This window comes from Bubalus kerabau, chromosome 2 (genome assembly GCF_029407905.1).
Source record: "Bubalus kerabau isolate K-KA32 ecotype Philippines breed swamp buffalo chromosome 2, PCC_UOA_SB_1v2, whole genome shotgun sequence".
Classification (NCBI taxonomy): domain Eukaryota; kingdom Metazoa; phylum Chordata; class Mammalia; order Artiodactyla; family Bovidae; genus Bubalus; species Bubalus kerabau.
The window spans coordinates 7,726,201-7,744,340 of record NC_073625.1 but is presented as its reverse complement, the minus strand read 5'-3'; the positions used below and the strand labels follow the sequence as shown (position 1 = coordinate 7,744,340).

The following is an 18,140-nucleotide window of genomic DNA, read 5'->3' as shown; positions in this document are numbered from 1 at the left end:
AGTCTGTTGTTCCATGTCCAGTTCTAACTGTTGCTTCCTGACCTGCAAACAGATTTCTCAAGAGGCAGGTAAAGTGGTCTGGTATTCCCATCTCTTTCAGAATTTTCCACAGTTTACTGTGATCCACACAGTCAAAGGCTTTGGCATAGTCAATAAAGCAGAAATAGATGTTTTTCTGGAACTCTCTTGCTTTTTCCATGATCCAGCGGATGTTGGCATTTGATCTCTGGTTCCTCTGCCTTTTCTAAAACCAGCTTGAACATCAGGAAGTTCACGGTTCACATATTGCTGAAGCCTGGCTTGGAGAATTTTGAGCATTACTTTACTAGCATGTGAGATGAGTGCAATTGTGTGGTAGTTTGAGCATTCTTTGGCATTGCCTTTCTTTGGGATTGGAATGAAAAGTGACCTTTTCCAGTCCTGTGGCCACTGCTGAGTTTTCCAAATTTGCTGGCATATTGAGTGCAGCACTTTCACAGCATCATCTTTCAGGATTTGAAATAGCTCAACTGGAATTCCATCACCTCCACTAGTTTTGTTCGTAGTGAGGCTTTCTAAGGCCCACTTGACTTCACATTCCAGGATGTCTGGCTCTAGGTGAGTGATCACACCATCATGATTATCTGGGTCGTGAAGATCTTTTTTGTACAGTTCTTCTGTGTATTCTTGCCACCTCTTCTTAATATCTTCTGCTTCTGTTAGGTCCATACCATTTCTGTCCTTTATCGAGCCCATCTTTGCATGAAATGTTCCCTTGGTATCTGTAATTTTCTTGAAGAGATCTCTAGTCTTTCCCATTCTGTTGTTTTCCTCTATTTCTTTGCATTGATTGCTGAGGAAGGCTTTCTTATCTCTCCTTGCTATTCTTTGGAACTCTGCATTCAGATGCTTATATCTTTCCTTTTCTCCTTTGCTTTTTGCTTCTCTTCCTTTCACAGCTATTTGTAAGGCCTCCCCAGACAGCCATTTTGCTTTTTTGCATTTTTTTTTCCCATGGGGATGGTCTTGATCCCTGTCTCCTGTACAATGTCATGAACCTCAGTCCATAGTTCATCAGGCACTCTATCTATCAGATCTAGGCCCTTAAGTCTATTTCTCACTTCCACTGTATAATCATAAGGGATTTGATTTAGGTCATACCTGAATGGTCTAGTGGTTTTCCCTACTTTCTTCAGTTTCAGTCTGAATTTGGCAATAAGGAGTTCACGATCTGAGCCACAGTCAGCTCCTGGTCTTGTTTTTGTTGACTGTATAGAGCTTCTCCATCTTTGGCTGCAAAGAATATAATCAATCTGATTTCGGTGTTGACCATCTGGTGATGTCCATGTGTAGAGTCTTCTGTTGTGTTGTTGGAAGAAGGTGTTTGCTATGACCAGTGCATTTTCTTGGCAAAACTCTATTAGTCTTTGCCCTGCTTCATTCCGTATTCCAAGGCCAAATTTGCCTGTTACTCCAGGTGTTTTTTGACTTCCTACTTTTGCCTTCCAGTCCCCTATAATGAAAAGGACATCTTTTTTGGGTGTTAGTTCTAAAAGGTCTTGTAGGTCTTAGAACCGTTCAACTTCAGCTTCTTCAGCGTTGCTGGTTGGGGCATAGACTTGGATTACTGTGATATTGAATTGTTTGCCTTGGAAACGAACAGAGATCATTCTGTCGTTTTTGAGATTGCATCCAAGTACTGCATTTTGGACTCTTTTGTTGACCATGATGGCTACTCCATTTCTTCTGAGGGATTCCTGCCCGCAGTAGTAGATATAATGGTCATCTGAGTTAAATTCACCCATTCCAGTCCATTTCAGTTCACTGATTCCTAGAATGTCAACATTCACTCTTGCCATCTCTTGTTTGACCACTTCCAATTTGCCTTGATTCATGGACCTGACATTTCAGGTTCCTATGCAATATTGCTCTTTACAGCATCAGATCTTGCTTCTATTACCAGTCAGATCCACAGCTGGGTATTGTTTTTGCCTTGGCTCCATCCCTTCCTTCTTTCTGGAGTTATTTCTCCACTGATCTCCAGTAGCATATTGGGCACCTACTGACCTTTGGAGTTCCTCTTTCAGTATCCTATCATTTTGCCTTTTCATACTGTTCATGCGGTTCTCAAGGCAAGAATACTGAAGTTTTTTTGCCATTCCCTTCTCCAATGGACCACATTCTGTCAGATCTCTCCACCATGACCCGCCCGTCTTGGGTTGTGGTCCTAGTGTGATTAATTGACTAGTTTTCTGTGAGTATGGTTTCAGTGTGTCTGCCCTCTGATGCCCTCTTGCAGCACCTACAGCCTTACTTGGGTTTCTCTTACCGTGGACATGGGGTATCTCTTCCCGGCTGTTCCAGCAAAGCGCAGCCACTGCTCCTTACCTTGGACGAGGGGTATCTCCTCACCGCCATCCTTCCTGACCTTCAACGTGGGATAGCTCCTCTAGGCCCTCCTGCACCCATGCAGCCACCGCTCTGTGGACGTGGGGTTGGTCCTCTCGGCTGCTGCCCCTGACCTCGGATGTGGGGTAGCTCCTCTCGGCTGCCCCTAGTCCCCACCAACTCACATAAATATGTGCCCAAGGCACAGCCTTGGAGTTACCCTGAGTTACTCCCTTTTCGTTCCTCCCTCTGCCGTACAGCACGATTACCATCCACTCCATCAGAAAATGCTCTGTGGTTACATTCCAGTTTGTATCCTGAGCCTTCCTCTCTCCATCTTTTCTGTTACCACCCTGATCCTGGCCACTGTCACCCGCTGGACTACTATAGCAGTTTCCTCATCAGCCTGCCTGCTTCCTCACCTGCCTTGCTGAGTCACTCTTCTACATAACAGAGTCATCTTTGGAAAATGTAAACCAGATCACACCGTTCCCAAGTTAAAACCCTCCAAAGACTCCCCATCGCACTTGGAATGAAATCCAAAATTCTCACCAAGGCCTCCCTCAATTTTTTTTTTTTTTTAAGCATCCCTTACTCAGTCAACACATTTTATTATTTTAAAAATATACTTCTTTGGCTGCACCAGATCTTAGTCGTGGCATGTGGAATCTAGTTCCCTGACCAGGGATTGAACCCTGGCCCCTGTATGGGGAGGGTGAGTCTTAGCCACTGGACCACCAGGGAAGCCCCAGTCAACACATGTTAATTGCCCCTCCACTCTGTTTGAGTTGCAGGGCTTATGGAATGAGGTCTTCAATGTGTGTGATTTTTGGTCTAGAAAAACAAAGCTTGCTTTTTTAGGTCACACGTCATTTTCCTCAGTTTAAGTGAAAATCTACTTGGAAATACACTGCATATGTGCGAGATGCTATGGACTATAATTAGAGCCAATCTGAACCTTGCACCCCCCCACCCCTGCCCCTTCCTCCCTCGCACCCCCCAGATCCCTACTTGAGCACAACAGACCTCACCCATCAAATGAGTCCTTCTGACTCCACAGTACAGTTGCTGTGATCTAAGAATCAGATAACCCTGATTATTAGAGCTATTTAAAGGAAGAGTCAACACACTTGAGTGACCGCCTGACTGCGTCTCTTAGTAAAACAGTAATTGAGTTTTAATGAATGGGCTTCACAACTGTTCCCTCTGCTCCTGGATGGCTCTGGGTCCGGCTTCTCAAGGATCCTGGCAAGGCCGAGCAGTCTGACCTTGAACTGGGTGAAATATTTTTGTACTTAAAGCTTAGTACCTATGCAGTATATATCTGAAACGGTTATTAAACAAATTACATATTATACTATACATATTTTGCATTTTCTAAGTATAAAAGTTTGACATCATATGTATTGTTTTGCAGTATATGCGTTTTTATTCACTTAAAAAATTTGTTACTTTTCCCATATAAATTTTTCAGTTGATATGCTGTATATTCCTTTTATTTAGTTTAAGAAAAATTTTTTTGGTGGAGTGGCATATGTGTGGGATCTATAGTATCTTAGTACAGTATGTTTTTATATGACAAGTCCCCCCCTCCAACCCATTAGGATAAAATCACTCTGGCATCACGATCTTCCTTATTTCCAGAACTTTCTGTGTATTTCTGTACTTTTAACAACATTACCAGGACCTGTAAAGGTGGTAGCACTTTTATAAATGGGTTATGGAAATTCACATATTTTGAATCCTAAATCACTCTGTTTGTGAAAAACGTTTACATAAGAACATGTTGGCTAAAAGCTGAAACCCACGTAGGAAACCAAGAAAGTCTAAGGGAACCAACCCATCCTTCCACTGCTGTCACTGTCCGGGTTCTGCTTGGCGACATCCATCGTAGAGGGCGGAGCCACGGGGGTGAGCAGGATGCTCTCTCCCTAGTTCTGTTTCTGTCCCTGGGAGAGACTAAGGATGACCCACGCCACCTCATACCAGTGCCCCCTCTGAAACAGTACCCCCCAAATAATCTATATAATTGAAATAGTAGCTACTACATAATTACCAAAATAATATCTACTTTCTTTCTGGGTAGCACACCCACAAAAAGTATTATATTTTCTCACATTATGTTATGACTTAGTTTTGTAGTTTTATCATTGTTCAGCTTATTTTTTCATTATTGTACTAACTGCTGTGAAAATACACCTTAGCCAGCCCTTCATGACTCGAGACGTGTGTCGATGTGAAACATATTGATACCTAGATCACTGTGCTGATCTATTAGTATCTAACTGAGAAAGATTGGGAAACTTCTTCAGAAACCTTGACAGGTATGTTACAAGCCCTGGAGAAAAGGTGATTAATCCTGACTTGATCTCCCTTTTCCTTGTACAGGACAGGGAAAGAAACACTTGCAGCCACAGGGGGTGCCCCCTATCTTCCCCACGGCCAGTCCCCATGACCTAGAAGTTGAGTCCCCTGGAGTCCGGCACAGCAGCCCCTGCTCAAGTTTTTGGTCCATCCTCCAAACCAGATTCTGCACTTAAACCCTAGTAAATCATTGAACAGAGCGATGGCAGACACCTCAGCAGAGGAAAGAAAATCAATGCTTTAACAATCCACCTGTCACTGCCTGGAGAGGGGGGGATGTTGGTGACAGCTGGAAGGCTCTGAAGAGGTTCCTTATTCCCCAGAGGGCTTGGTGGTACTGGCTCTAATCTTTACACGCCTCATCACTAACCCAGCCTCCATGGGGGCCTCCATCTTCCCAGTGGGGACTGTCATATGACATGGATGGAGGAGGCTTGACCAATGACTTGTACCCACATATGCGTGGATGCCCGGTTAGCTATTTATTGACCACCTCCATCGCTTTGCCACGTTTTGGGGGCAGCACGCTGACACTATTTTTCATTCCTTTGGGAAACGCTTGCTTCGCCCCCTCTTTCCCAAATCAAAATTGAGTTCCTGTGGGGACCTCATCACGAGGTAACCCACTCAAGGGTGTGGGGGCTGGGGGCCGAGCCACCGACGTCTCAGGGCATCCTTGGAAGAGGGATGACGTCGCCTGGGCTGGGGGCCATCGAAGCACCCCCAAGAAGCATCCCCAGGAGCCAGCAGTCTGGCAGCCAGCCTGCTTCCTGCAGGCAAACAGGTGCCTGCCTCCGGGACCACTGCCCTGTGCCCGCAAGTCCTCGGCCTGGGGACTTCCAGCGCTCCACTTGGCCAGGCGGTGGAAGGGGCACCTGGAGCCAGAGGGCTCCGTTTTAGCTCTGGTCCTGCCTTGGCGCAGCCGCGGGGCCTCTGCAGACGGGATGGCAGGTGGAGAGGTGGCCTTCTCCAGCAGGACACTGGCCCTCCCGAGTCTCCATCATTATACTAGGGTTCAAGATACCCCCAAACTCCGCCTCCCGCAGAAAACCTACAAGTCTAGGGCACCCGTGGCCCCGAAGGCATGTGTGTGCGTCGGGGGCGTTCTCATCAACACCCTCCTGCTTGCTTTCCACTCCGCCCCGCCACTTCCCTCCGCGGCCCCCCAGCGGCCGTCAAGGGTCCCTGCAGACCTCACTCCCCGCAGCGGCGGGGCTCGGGGCTCACCGCTTTCCGACCTTCGCGCGCGGCGAGTACACGCTCTCTCCCCGGCGGGCGTCCTAACCCCCCAGGGTCGCGTAGACGGCGACTCCGGGATTAATTCTCCCCAGCGCCTTCTGCGAAGTTTTGGTGAGTGAGTCGGCCCAGGGCTGGGAGGGCCGCCCAGAGCCGCGAGGAGCCAGACCGGTGGGAGGGAGGGGGTCCGGAAAGAGGAAGGACCACCCTCGCCGAGGAGATACGGACCCTCTCTCTCTCGGCCGGAGCCCAGCTGCCGCCTCGTCCTCGCCCCTCCCGCAACTTCTCGGGCCTCGGGCGCGCGCGGAGCCGCCACCTGCGGGGTGGTCTCAGGCGCGCCCGGCGCGCGGGGAGCCGCTCGGGCCGGCGCGCCCCCCGCCCCGCCCGTGGCTCGCCGCCCACCCAGCCCCAGCCCCAGCCCCAGCCCCGGCTCCGGGCTTGGCGGCGGCCCCGCGCTCCCCGCCCGCGGGTCCCCGGAGGCTCGGCGGCCGCCGGAGCGGGAGGTGGAGCCGAGCCCGCGGCGCCGCGCAGGAGGAGCGACCGGCGCTGGGAGCCGCCGGCAGCGCCCCGCGGTGAGTCCCGGGCCCGGCGCGGGCGCCGCGGGGGCGTCCCGGCGCCCTCCGGCTCGCCACCCCCGGGGGGCTCGCGGAGGGCAGGGCCGCGCGCAGGGGGGTCGCGCCGCAGGGAGGGGAGGGAGGGGAGAAGGGCGAGGGCGGCTGCGATCGCGAGGCGCCGCGCCCGCAGGTGGGCGCGCGGGGTCGCCGGCGAGGCTTCCCGAGAGGAGTCGGGGCGCGGCCGCGCCGGGTCCCTTTGGCTTCACCAGCCTCCGGCGGCGGCCTTTAGCTGTTTAATGACTTTCTCGAACACCCACTTTAAAAGTAGCCTCTGCACGTGTCCGCGTGACCGCTTTGCTGCTCCGCACCGAGTCGTCTTCGCTGGGATGGAGAGGGCGCGGGGTGGTGGTGGGGGGGCGCGCCTTGGCGGCTGGTGGCAGCCGGCCCTCTGGCCTGGGACCCGGGCTGGGGGCGATCGTGCGCGAGGGTCGCCGCGATCCGGGGTGCTGGGAGGAAGTGCCGTGTGCGGCCCGTGGAGGGCACTGGTCTGGGGTGGGGCGGAGGTCACTCGAGGGCACTGGTGTGGGGTGGGGCGGAGGGCGGGGCTGGGTGAGGAAGGCGCTACAAAGACTCCCAAAGTTGTTGTTTCCGCGGCGCTTCCTGCACCTGCTCTGGCGTCGGGGACTTTGAAGTTATCTTTTCATCGATGAGCGGAGGGACGGGAGAGGAGGCGGCAAAACAGCGGCGTGCAAGCCGAGACAGCGAGCCCTGGGAAGCACCAATTCATGATAGAAGGGGTATTTCGCAAACTCCACTTTTATTCTGATTTCAAAGCCTCGGAGTGGTTTTTACTTAATGTCATTGGAGAAGCCTAGATAATAAAGATAATTAGCTGTTCTTTCACGTCTTTTTTTTTTTTTACTAGAAATTGAAATTCAGTTCTGCCGGATTTCTTGTATTTTGTTCACATTTTCATTCCAGAAAGTCATAATTACCGTCGCGTTACTGGCCACAATGAACGTTATGAACAAGCCCTGCGCAGCGCCATCATGTTGCTAATTGGAAGAAGAAAAGCCTTTCAAACTTGGATATAGAAGCATAAAGCGAGAACGTGAAGCTTTAGTTTTAGAAGCGGACTTGAACACGTGTGGTGTTGTTCAGGGTCTAAGTCGTGTCCGACTCTCTTGAGACCCGGTGGACAGCAGCAGGCCAGCCTCCTTGTCCTTCACTGTCTCCCGGAGTTCGCCCAAGTTCACGTCCATTGAATCGGGGCATATATAGGATGTGGGGTGGCCTGTTGTGCTTCCAGAGAAGGTCGGTTCCCGGAAAACCAGAGATGGGTCATTACGTTTGAAATATGTGATGGTTCTTTCCATCCTGTATGTGCTCTGAAGTGTATGGTATTGAAATGCTTTAATTCTGTTCATCTTTGTGTTCCAAATTGCAAACTGTATTAATGAAATTTAAAGCAAAATCTCCAGCTTTTGGATTCACCAGATGATACTGAAGTGATGGGAACTTTGGCTTTGCCATCTCAGACTTCTGGTCTCCAAGCAGCCTCCCCTTTGTTAACTGTATGACCTTGGGCAAGCTCACAGCCTTGGTTTCCAGTTTGTTAAAAGCCAGTAATATCCCTCACTTTATGAAGGTGTTAGGGAAAAGGAAATAACACTTAGGGACTTACCCCTGGCGTCAGGAGCACAGTAAACGCTCTGGAAAGGTTGTCTCTTGTCTTCCTTGACTTCTAGGAACCCCTAGGTCTGGCATGTTTCAGTGTAGTTGTTTTTCATTTAAACTTCCTTCTGCCTTGCCACCTTCCTTCCCATCCATTCATTCAAGTGCCCTTGATTGAAGAACCTCAGATACTGCCCTGTCTGGGTGTTTGGAAACAGTGGGGGTGGGCGATACTGCAGGTTTTTCCTGTTATGAGATTTCATCATGAGCTCACCAGTGGATGCATTGTACTTCCTAGTCTTCATGGCGCTCCAGCTCTGTCCCTGGTGTAATGGTGTCACGTTGGAAAGAAAGCATGGGAAAGTGCCCGGTGCTGGCTCTTGCTCTTAGCGTGTGTCTCCAGGCCAGCTTGGGCCTGGCAAGGTGGGGCTTCATAAATATTTGTGGATTTGAAAGACAGGATGTAATGAAGTTATTCTTCAAGTCACATTTTTTTTTTTCCTAGTGAAAGCACCTCGGGATTCTAAATGATGGCTTGACTGTATATTCGGGCTAATAGAGGTTATTATGGAAGGCAGCTGAGGTAGACTATATTACCTATCGATTTGCCCTGGTGGTGAAGCAGTCTTGGAAAAACTGCAAAGCCGAGTCAGAGCAGCGGCTCCACCACTAGGGGCCCCCTCTGCATAGTGTATCAGCCAGGCTGTTCTTTGCCATTGTTCTGTCCTTTAATGCAGCGGTCCCCAACCTTTTTGACACCAGGGACTGATTCAGTGGAAAACAATTTTTCCACGGACTGAGGCGTGGGCAGGGGATGGTTTTGGAATGATTCAAGCGGATTATGTTTATTGTGCTCTTTATTTCTATTCTGATTACATCCGCTCCACCTCAGATCTTCAGGCACTGAATCCTGGAGTTGGGGACCCCTGCTGTGATGTATCAATAGCAAAGGAACTGAACTTCTTGGGTTCTCCACATGGAAAAGGGCAACCTTGTGTGAGAAGCATTACTGAAGGCCTGAAAAGTATGTGCAGGTGGTCTTAAATGTCAGATTCGGTACCCTTTTAGAATAAGTTTAAAGTTAAAGGTTTAAAGGAGATTTAAGAATTGGGATTTTTGCTTTGTATATCCTTATATTCCAATATATGATTTTAAAAACTGTCTAAAAATTCAAATCTATGCTTTTGGCCTAGTATTTTCAGGGTTTAGGGAGACTATGTTTTTGGTTGAGCTTATTTTTATCTTTTAATGTGCTTAATATTGCTTTGTTTCCTCAATTGGTACTTGGAGCACTAATAACTTGCTTCTCAAGGAATTTATTTGGCCAGCAGAAGCTGCAGGTGTCTTTTTTTAAAAGGGGGCCACATGAAATTTCACACATGAAAAGTATGTTTTATTATATTCTAGGAATGTATCATTGAAAAGCATTTTTCTTCCGGGAATTTTTGACAAGCCCTCTTATTTCCAATTTCTAACCTGAATGAAGCTACTCAGGCTTGACACTATTGGACAATTTGAAGGTGTGTTGGTGTTTTTATTTGTCAGATGGAATTTGCTATTTGGTAGAAAAAAAACACTGACAAGGCATGTAAGCAAACATGATGACTGAAAATGTTGACATATTGTTTGTGAGAGAAAAAGCAAATATTGTGCTTTCAACTTTTCAGTAAAATTACAATTACAGTGACAAACTAAATACCAGTAATGGGTGAAGTAAAAGTAACAACAGTTACAGAGGAGTTCAGTGCGTTGCAGGCCCCGAATCTTATCGAGGGGCTTCTTCTCAGTTCAGAAAGGTCAGCAGACTTCTGATTCTGATTTTCACACGATGGAACTTTTTTACTCTTCAGTTTTTTAGTGGACGTGTAGTTGACTTAAAATGTGTTAATTTCTGCTCTGTGGCAGGGCGATTGGGATATATATTCTTTTTATATTGTTTTCCATTATGATTTATCATAGGCTACTGACTATAGTTCCCTGTGCTATCCATTAGGACCTTATTGTCTGCATAAAAGCCTACGTCTGCTGACCCCAGCCTCCCACCCCACCCTCCCCCAGCCCCCTCCCCCTTGGCAACTACCAAGGTTGTTCTCTACATCCGTGAGTCTGCTTCTGTTTCTTAGATATACGTTCATTTGTGTCATATTTTAGATTCCACTTATAAGTGATATTATATGGTGTTTGTCTTTCTGACTTATTTCACTTAGTGTGATAATCTCTTGGTCCATCTGTGTTGCTGCATATGGCATTATTTCCTTCTTTTTTATGGCGGAGTAGTATTCCAATGTATATGTATATATATATATATATATATATATATATATATATGTACCACATCCTCTTTATCCATTCATCTGTAGATGGACACTTAGGTCGCTTCTGTGTCTTGGCTATCGGGAATAGTGTTGCTACGAACAGAAGGGTGCATGTATCTTTTTGAATTGCAGTGTTGTCTGGATACATGTCACGTGGTGACCCTTTAAAACCAGGCAGTCTGGTCTTTGCTGCCTTTCTGTCAAAGTCTAGATCATTACTAAGAACTGGGGAAGAGGAATAACTGCTTCGTGAAAGTCATAGATCATTCTTATTATCCCTTCCCCACGAGTAAGCTAACGTCTGGGGGTTGTGTTGAGGATTCTGAGCACGTCACAGAGTCACACAGATCCTGTTTGCACGACAGCTCTTCTCTGGAGCTGGGCAAGTGCTGCGGTGGCCCTCAGACATCCAGCAGCGAGGGCTCCCTATATTCATGCCCCCCCTTCCCCCAAGAAGGCCTCCGAGGCTCAGCCACAGTGATGTGTGTGTAGAGCTGTGTGCAGAGCATTTGCGTTTGGACTGGAGGAGCCGCCTGTTTACACCTGGGAGTCTTTTTTTAGGAAGTTGCGCCTGGGTGGTGCTGGGTGCACGGAAACAGCACCGCTAGAGTTGGCAAAGAAAAGTTTGTTTGGATCCTGTGACGTAGTGGCACTTTGCTTTGCTGCACAGATCATTTTAGTCGCTGTTTTCAGATAGTGGGAAACATAACGTCTGGTTATCCCAGGGTCATGTATGATCCTTTGTTTCCTTTTCACACCCAGGGATATTTGAGTTGATGGAGGAAGAGGGAAGTGGGAAACAGGGAGGAGGGGGATGGGAGCTGTCTGTTTACACTGGACACCGAGGCACGTGGGCACACACCGTTCAACTTGATAATAGCGGCCGTTCAAAAGAACCCGCCCACCAGTGCAGGAGATGCAAGAGATGCAGGTTCGATCCCTGGGTCGGGAAGATCCCCTGGAGGACGAAATGGCAACTCACTCCAGTATTCTTGCCTGGGAAATCCCATGGACAGAGGAATCTGGCAGGCTGCAAAGAGTCGGACACACCTGAGGGACTGAGCAGAGCACAACACCCTGGTGCTTGGGGGAAATCCGCATCTACTCCATTAATGAACTTACTAAGGTGACGGCCTTTGACCTAGGTGCTGGGTACTCGCAAAGGTGACCTTCTGCTTCTGTCTCCCGCCCTTTAGAAACTTGCTTCAGTTGTGTGTCCGCTGACATCTGCGAACAGGCTGCTGCCATTCCAGGAGATGCCCTGTGAGCTGGGGTGTCCGGGCCAGGTTGCACAGCGTGGGAAACAGAGTGTGACCTCAGCCCGCTCCCCTCCCGCAGGGCACTCTTTTGGGGGCACAGGCTGCACAACTGAGTGAGAGGCTTACATCTGTTCAAGCAGTTAGAACAGTGCCGGCACCTGGTTGATGAGAGATGTACCATCGCTAATGCTGGCGGTTGTTATTATTTATTCCTGATAGCATTGCTTTCAGGGTAGAGCATGTGGGTAGGCACAGCATCTGGAACAGAGGATTCAGGTGAGCCTAGTGCTTTTAATAATGTGTGCAGAAGCAAGTGATTCATTCATTTGCGATTTCTTGCTGCATTTCCATTATAGTTCTTCTCTTCATATGAGAAAAATGTCTCCCACAGAGCCCTTAACCACGTGGCAGCCTCTTTCCTAAATGTGGGCCAGGAGTTACTCATTTTGCCAGCACAGCAACCTTCGAAAGACACACTCTTATTATCTGCATTTTGCAGATGAGAAAACCAGGATGTAGAGAGGCGAGTTACCTGCTCAAGGGCAGCTCAGGTGGCGGCCTGGGCCGTGGGTCCACGTCTCCCACTCTGTGCTCTTTTCCAGCATCAGTACTCCTTGAATTGGTAGCTCGGAAAACGTCTTCGTGTCCTGAGGGTTAGCAAAATGTGAAAACATTGATTTTCCTTAGATTCTTGTGTTTGTATCCTTTTCTAGACCCGATGGAGCAAGATGATAAATAAACTGTTATCAGCAGGTCTGCTTCAGCACTTTTTATTTGTAGATCTTTTTATGTGGCTTTTTCTAGTAGCTTGAAACACAATACAGTGTGGTACAACTTACTTCTGCACAACATTTAACGTCTTAACAAGGTGCTTCATAGGCATGTTATAAGCAGAATGTATGAATAAAATCCAGCGCATGGGTTGCAGAATATTCAGGTGTGAAGGCTGGAGTCAACCACTCATGCATTCACTTAACAGAAATTTCTCACCTCTTTTCTGAAGGTGCTCTGCCAGACACCGAAGAGACGGCAAAGGTGTGGAAGGCTGCAGGGCAGAGGAAAGCGCCAGGCCTTTGTCGGGGGCGCTGCTGGGGTTTGAATCTCAGCTCTGTTGCTCACTGACCAGGGGTCTGGGTCCCATCGGTGGGCATCTCTGAAGCTTAGTTTCTTGTATGTGTGTATGTACATAATGGAGAATGTATGTGTGCATGCATGCATGTACATAATGAAGAATGCATGTATGTATGCATGTATGTACACAATGGGGAATGTATGTATGTGTGTATGTACATAATGGGGAATGTATATATATGTATGTATATATGTGATGGGGAATGTATGTATGCATGCATGCATGTACATAATGAAGAATGTATGTATGTATGTATGTACATAATGAAGAATGTATGTATGTATGAATGTATGTACATAATGAGGAATGTATGTATGCATGCATGTACACAATGGGGAATGTATGTATGTACATAATGGGGAAGGTATATATGCATGCATGTATGTACATAATGAAGAATGTATGTATGTATGGATGGATGTATACAATGGAGAATGTATGTATGCATGCATGTACATGATGGGGAATGTATGTATGTACATAATGGGGAATGTATGTATGTATGTACATAATGGGGAAGGTATATATGCATGCATGTATGTACATAATGAAGAATGTATGGATTGATGGATGGATGTATACAATGGAGAATGTATGTATGCATGCATGTACATGATGGGGAATGTATGTATGTACACAATGGAGGATGTATGTATGTATGTACATTATGGAATGTACATATGTACGTATGTACATGATGGGGTATGTATGTATGTACATAATGGGGAATGTATATATGTAGGTATGTACGTGATGGGGAATGTATGTGTGTATGTGTGTACATGATGGGGAACGTATGTGTGTATGTGTGTATATATCATAATGGGGAATGATAGTACTCTGTTGGCTGTTGCAGAAATTAAATGAGATGCATGGGGAAGGCATGAGACCCCTAGAAGTGGGGAGTCCTGACCCACAGTGGTGCCTGCCTCTTTGCCTTTCCCACCTGTCTCTTCTCCTCCCATCCCCCCATTACGGGGGGTGGTAGAGATAAAGACGCTTAGCATCCCAGATAGAATGATTCAGAATCTTCCTTTCTGGCTCTCCTTGTGGGGCTGGGACAGACCGGGCACCTAGTGACCTGTGAGCTGGTCCCCGTGTAGGGCTTCTGCCACATGGGGTTGCTACCCAGGAGCCCAGAGGAGGGTGAATTCCAGGGAGCCAGGGTGGCTTGGAGCCCAGGATAGGCGACTAGGGGTCCAGGGATGAGGATGAGGGTCTTTTGGAGGATCAGCCATGAACTGGGGTCTCAGGAAAATTGGAACAAGCCACATCTGAATTTGAGAGTGGCTCAGTGGAAGGGGTCTGGGATCTGGGTGAAGGGGAGGCAGAAACATGAGCAGCTTGTTTTCAGGGGCACGAGGGTGGTCAGGCGGCTCAGATGTGTGGGCCAGCGGCTGTGCAGAGGCGCGAGGAGTGGCCTGCAGCCCCCCGGACTGCCCTCCCTGTGCTGCAGGGCCGGCTACAGACTCCCAGCTCCCTGGCCTCCCTCTGCAGGGTTTTTCCAGAAGCACCGCAGCCTCTCCCAGCAAACAGCCAAGTCAGAATGATTAGTTGTTGCCAGTTTCCACTCCAGACATTCAAGGGCTCGCTGGTATCACAAGAGAATAAGCCTTTGCTTATTCCAGTTGGGGATTCGGTTAAACACACCCAGATCTGTTCCTGGTGAGGCAGGGCGCCAGGCTCAAGGGGCGCCGGTCAGGGTCCTCCTGGTGTTTCTGTAGCGTGGGCTGTGTTGTCAGGTTGGGGGTGTTTTCGGGGAGATGTTCCCAGTGGTTTTATGATAATGGGCCGCCTTGTTTGGTGTCCCGGGGTAGATGCCATGTGTGGTAAGTATGGAATGCAGGCTTCACAAAATCATTACAGTCTGGGAACGGCACCTCAGCCAGGGAGCAGGAGCCCTGACTCATTTGTCCTGCATTGGCACATGGTCATAAACCAGCGCTTCTGTGGATAAGCAAACAGAACCTGCCCAGGTGCAAGAGAAGCTTGATTCAGGGTTTAAAAAAAAATGCAAAGAAGGTTTAAAAAGGTACTGAATCAGGGAACCGTTTGTTTAAAGCAAGCTACTGTAGTTTTCAAAAGCCCATTTAATAGAATTAATAGCGTGTATTGAAACAAACAAGCAGACTTTAAAAAAGCTACAGAAGGTTAGCTTTGTGGGGAGCAGAGGAATCCTGCTCATGAAATCCAGATTGGTTCCCGAGGTTCTTGGAGAGCTGAGTGGAATGGATGTTTCCTGATTGCTCTAGTAAGTGAGACCCAAGAGATGCGGGTTCAATCCCTGGCTCGGGAAGATCCCCTGGAGAAGGAAATGGCAACCCACTCCAGTATCCCTGCCTGGAGAGTCCCATGGACAGAGGAGGTTGGCGGGCTACAGTCCATGGGTTCGCAGAGAGTCAGACGTGACTGAGTGAGTGTGCATGCACACACACACACACACACACACACACAGTGGTAAGCGACAATGTCTGGGAGAAAGTAGGCTGAGCGATGAGGCAGCACCTTGGGGGTAGGCCTGGGCCTTGGAGCCCATTCATCCAGGTTCATACTCCACCCTTTCTTAACTGTGCTCCTGGGCAAGTCACTGCATTTTCTAGGTCTCAGTTTTCTCATTTGTAAAATGAAGATAATATTGGCCAGCTGGCAGTTGATTTAGACAATGTTGGTAGACTACTTGGCATGTGGTGGAGATGTGGTGGCATCAGCTGCTGTGAGTACAGAGCTGCTCGGGGAGGAAGGCAGGAGAGAAGACGGGGACCAGGAGCTCCTGCGTCCACCCAGGGCCTGTTGCACTCTTGTCTAAAGTTCTAGAGGATTCTAACCCAGTGTGTACTGAATCTCCACTGTGTACATGTCCCGATGATAAGGTGTCTGGGGGTAGACTCTAATCCCATAAAACTGCCCTCTATGTCTTCATGTAGGTCACGGTCTTAGGCCAAAAGGGGCAAGACCATGACTGGGTCTTGTTAAAGAAGGAACGCCTAGGGACTTCCCTAGTGGTCCAGTGGTTAAGAATTCACCTTGCGATGCAGGGGACGCCGGTTTGATGGAGTTTGGGTAACTAAGATCCCATGTGCCAAGGGACAGCTAAGCCCGTGCGCCATAACTACCGAGCCCTTGCAACCCTGCAGTGAAAGATCCCACGTGAAGCAACTAAGACCCAAAGCAGCCAAGTAAGTAAATATTTATAAAATGGAAAGAATGGCTAGTGTCTCTTGGCTATTTCAACGAGCTGCCCAAAGGATAGTAGTAGGCCCTATCTTGTTTCCTATCTACTCTACATATGGATGGGTAGAAAATAAATACTTCTCAGACATCATAGACATAAATCACTCAAAATACCCAGGGTACCTTTGGCTGTCTTCTGTGTGTAAAAGTGAGATTTATTTACAGGTGTGTGTGGCTATATATGGGGCTTCCCAGGCGGCTCAGTGTTAAAGAATCCACCTACCAATACAAGAGATTCAGGAGACATGGGTTCAATCCCTAGCTCTGGAAGATCCCCTGGAGGATGAAATGGCAGCTTCTGCAGTATTTTTGCCTGGGAAGTCTCATGGACAGAGGAGCCTGGCGGGCTACAGTCCATGGGGTCACAAAGAGTCGCACACAACTGAGCAACTGAGCACATGTGTGTGCCTATGTGATGAGAAGCCAGCAGAGGAGAAGCGTTTGAGGGGGTATTTCTTTGGATGTACCTGTGACATGCAAACTCTTGCATCTGAAGCGTGTTCTTTGGTTGGAAGAGTCCTTCCTTGATGCTGGGAAGGATTGAAGGCGGGAGGAGAAGGGGACGACAGATGGTTGGATGGCATCACTGACTCAATGGACATGAATTTGGGCAAACTTCCGGAGTTGGTGATGGACAGGGAAGCCTGGTGTGCTGCAGTCCACGGGGTCGCAAAGAGTCGGACACGACTGAGCAACTGAACTGAGCTGAACTTTATGTCTTTTCACTGAACTTGTGGCCCATAGGTTTCTGGTCCAGAATGATGAGAGAGAGCTCAATTTACAGAGTTTTTCTTTGTTTTGTTTCTCTCCTCCTCATGGCATGCGAAGTCACTTCAATCGTGTCTGACTCACTGCGACCCCATGGACTGTAGCCCACCAGGCTCCTCTGTCCATGGGATTCTGCAGGTGAGAATACTGGAGTGGATTGCCATCTCCTCCTCCAGGAGATCTTCCGGATCCAGGGTTCTAGCCCAGGTCTCTTAGGTCTCCTGCATTGGGAGGCGTGTTCTTTACCAGGAGCGCCACCGGGAAAGCCCTGTGTACACAGCTTGCTTCAGAAGGACTCTAGATTGACAGAGAGAGGATTCCCCAGATGACTGACTCTGTGACCATGAGCAGGTTCTTAATCCCTGAAGCAGGAATTTGATCATTGAGACTCAGGGGCCATTTGAATCAAAGTAGTGAAGTGGGTGGACTGTGAACGGCTCCATCAGTCAGATTGGAGGCTGAAGCCAGAACCCAGGCTTAAAACTAGCTCCTCCCTTGGATCATGTGAGCCGATCCCACATCTTGGGCCTTGGGTTGTCTCAAAAACGAGTTTTCTTTGTATAGAGGGTATTATTCGCTGATGTAAAAAAAAAACCCTGAGTGTTTTTCTATGCTATCCTTGGGTGTACAGGAGAATTTATCCAGCTTCCCTGGAATTACCTTTTTCTCTTCCTCCAAGAGTGAGTCTGGACTACTGCCTGGGCTGTCATTAGCCTCCTCAGGGCCTTTATGGCAAGCACGAGTCTCATGTTCTGGTGGAAATGGTGGGGAGGCGGGAGGAGATGCAGGATCTAGACACGTCTGCTCGCCTGAAAGCACAGGGAAGTGATGGTTGGGTCTGTGGGGAGGGTGCTGCCTGGGGTGGAGGTGTGTGGGAGGCACCAGCTTTTAGAAACTCTCTTCCCTGGTCTCTGTAAGTGATTTCGTGACTGTTTCGTTATTTGGGAGGGGGGGCAAATGTAATGCCAATGTGAGGTGGACAGGCATAATTGCAACTCTTAAATTACTTAGGAATGAGAGTCAGAGAATGAATGGAGAGGCTTTGACTAAAGCTAGCCGGCTGGCTTTGACTAAAGTCTAGCCATCCACTATGGAAATAATGCCTGGCACCAGTGTGCCTACATGAACTAAAAATCTTTGAAATGGCAAAACCGTGCATCTGAAGGGAGCACTTGGATTCTGGAGGATTTGTCAACTCCATTTAACGGTTTTATCAGTGACTTCCTAGAGTTGGAAGTTT

The 18,140-nt window shown here is 48.4% G+C and overlaps 1 protein-coding gene across 3 annotated transcripts in view; it reads left to right on the top strand.

Annotated features, from left to right (window-relative positions):
- The first annotated feature begins 5,909 nt into the window (after positions 1-5,909).
- The window catches only part of CSGALNACT1 (chondroitin sulfate N-acetylgalactosaminyltransferase 1), a 339,558-nt gene continuing 327,327 nt past the window's right edge, over positions 5,910-18,140 (top strand). For 2 of the 3 annotated variants that reach the window (XM_055566958.1, XM_055566957.1), the window contains exon 1: positions 5,910-6,081. The gene's annotated coding sequence lies outside the window, so the exon portion shown is untranslated. The remainder of the gene's footprint in view (positions 6,082-18,140) is intronic. The other variant, XM_055566956.1, reaches the window with a different exon arrangement.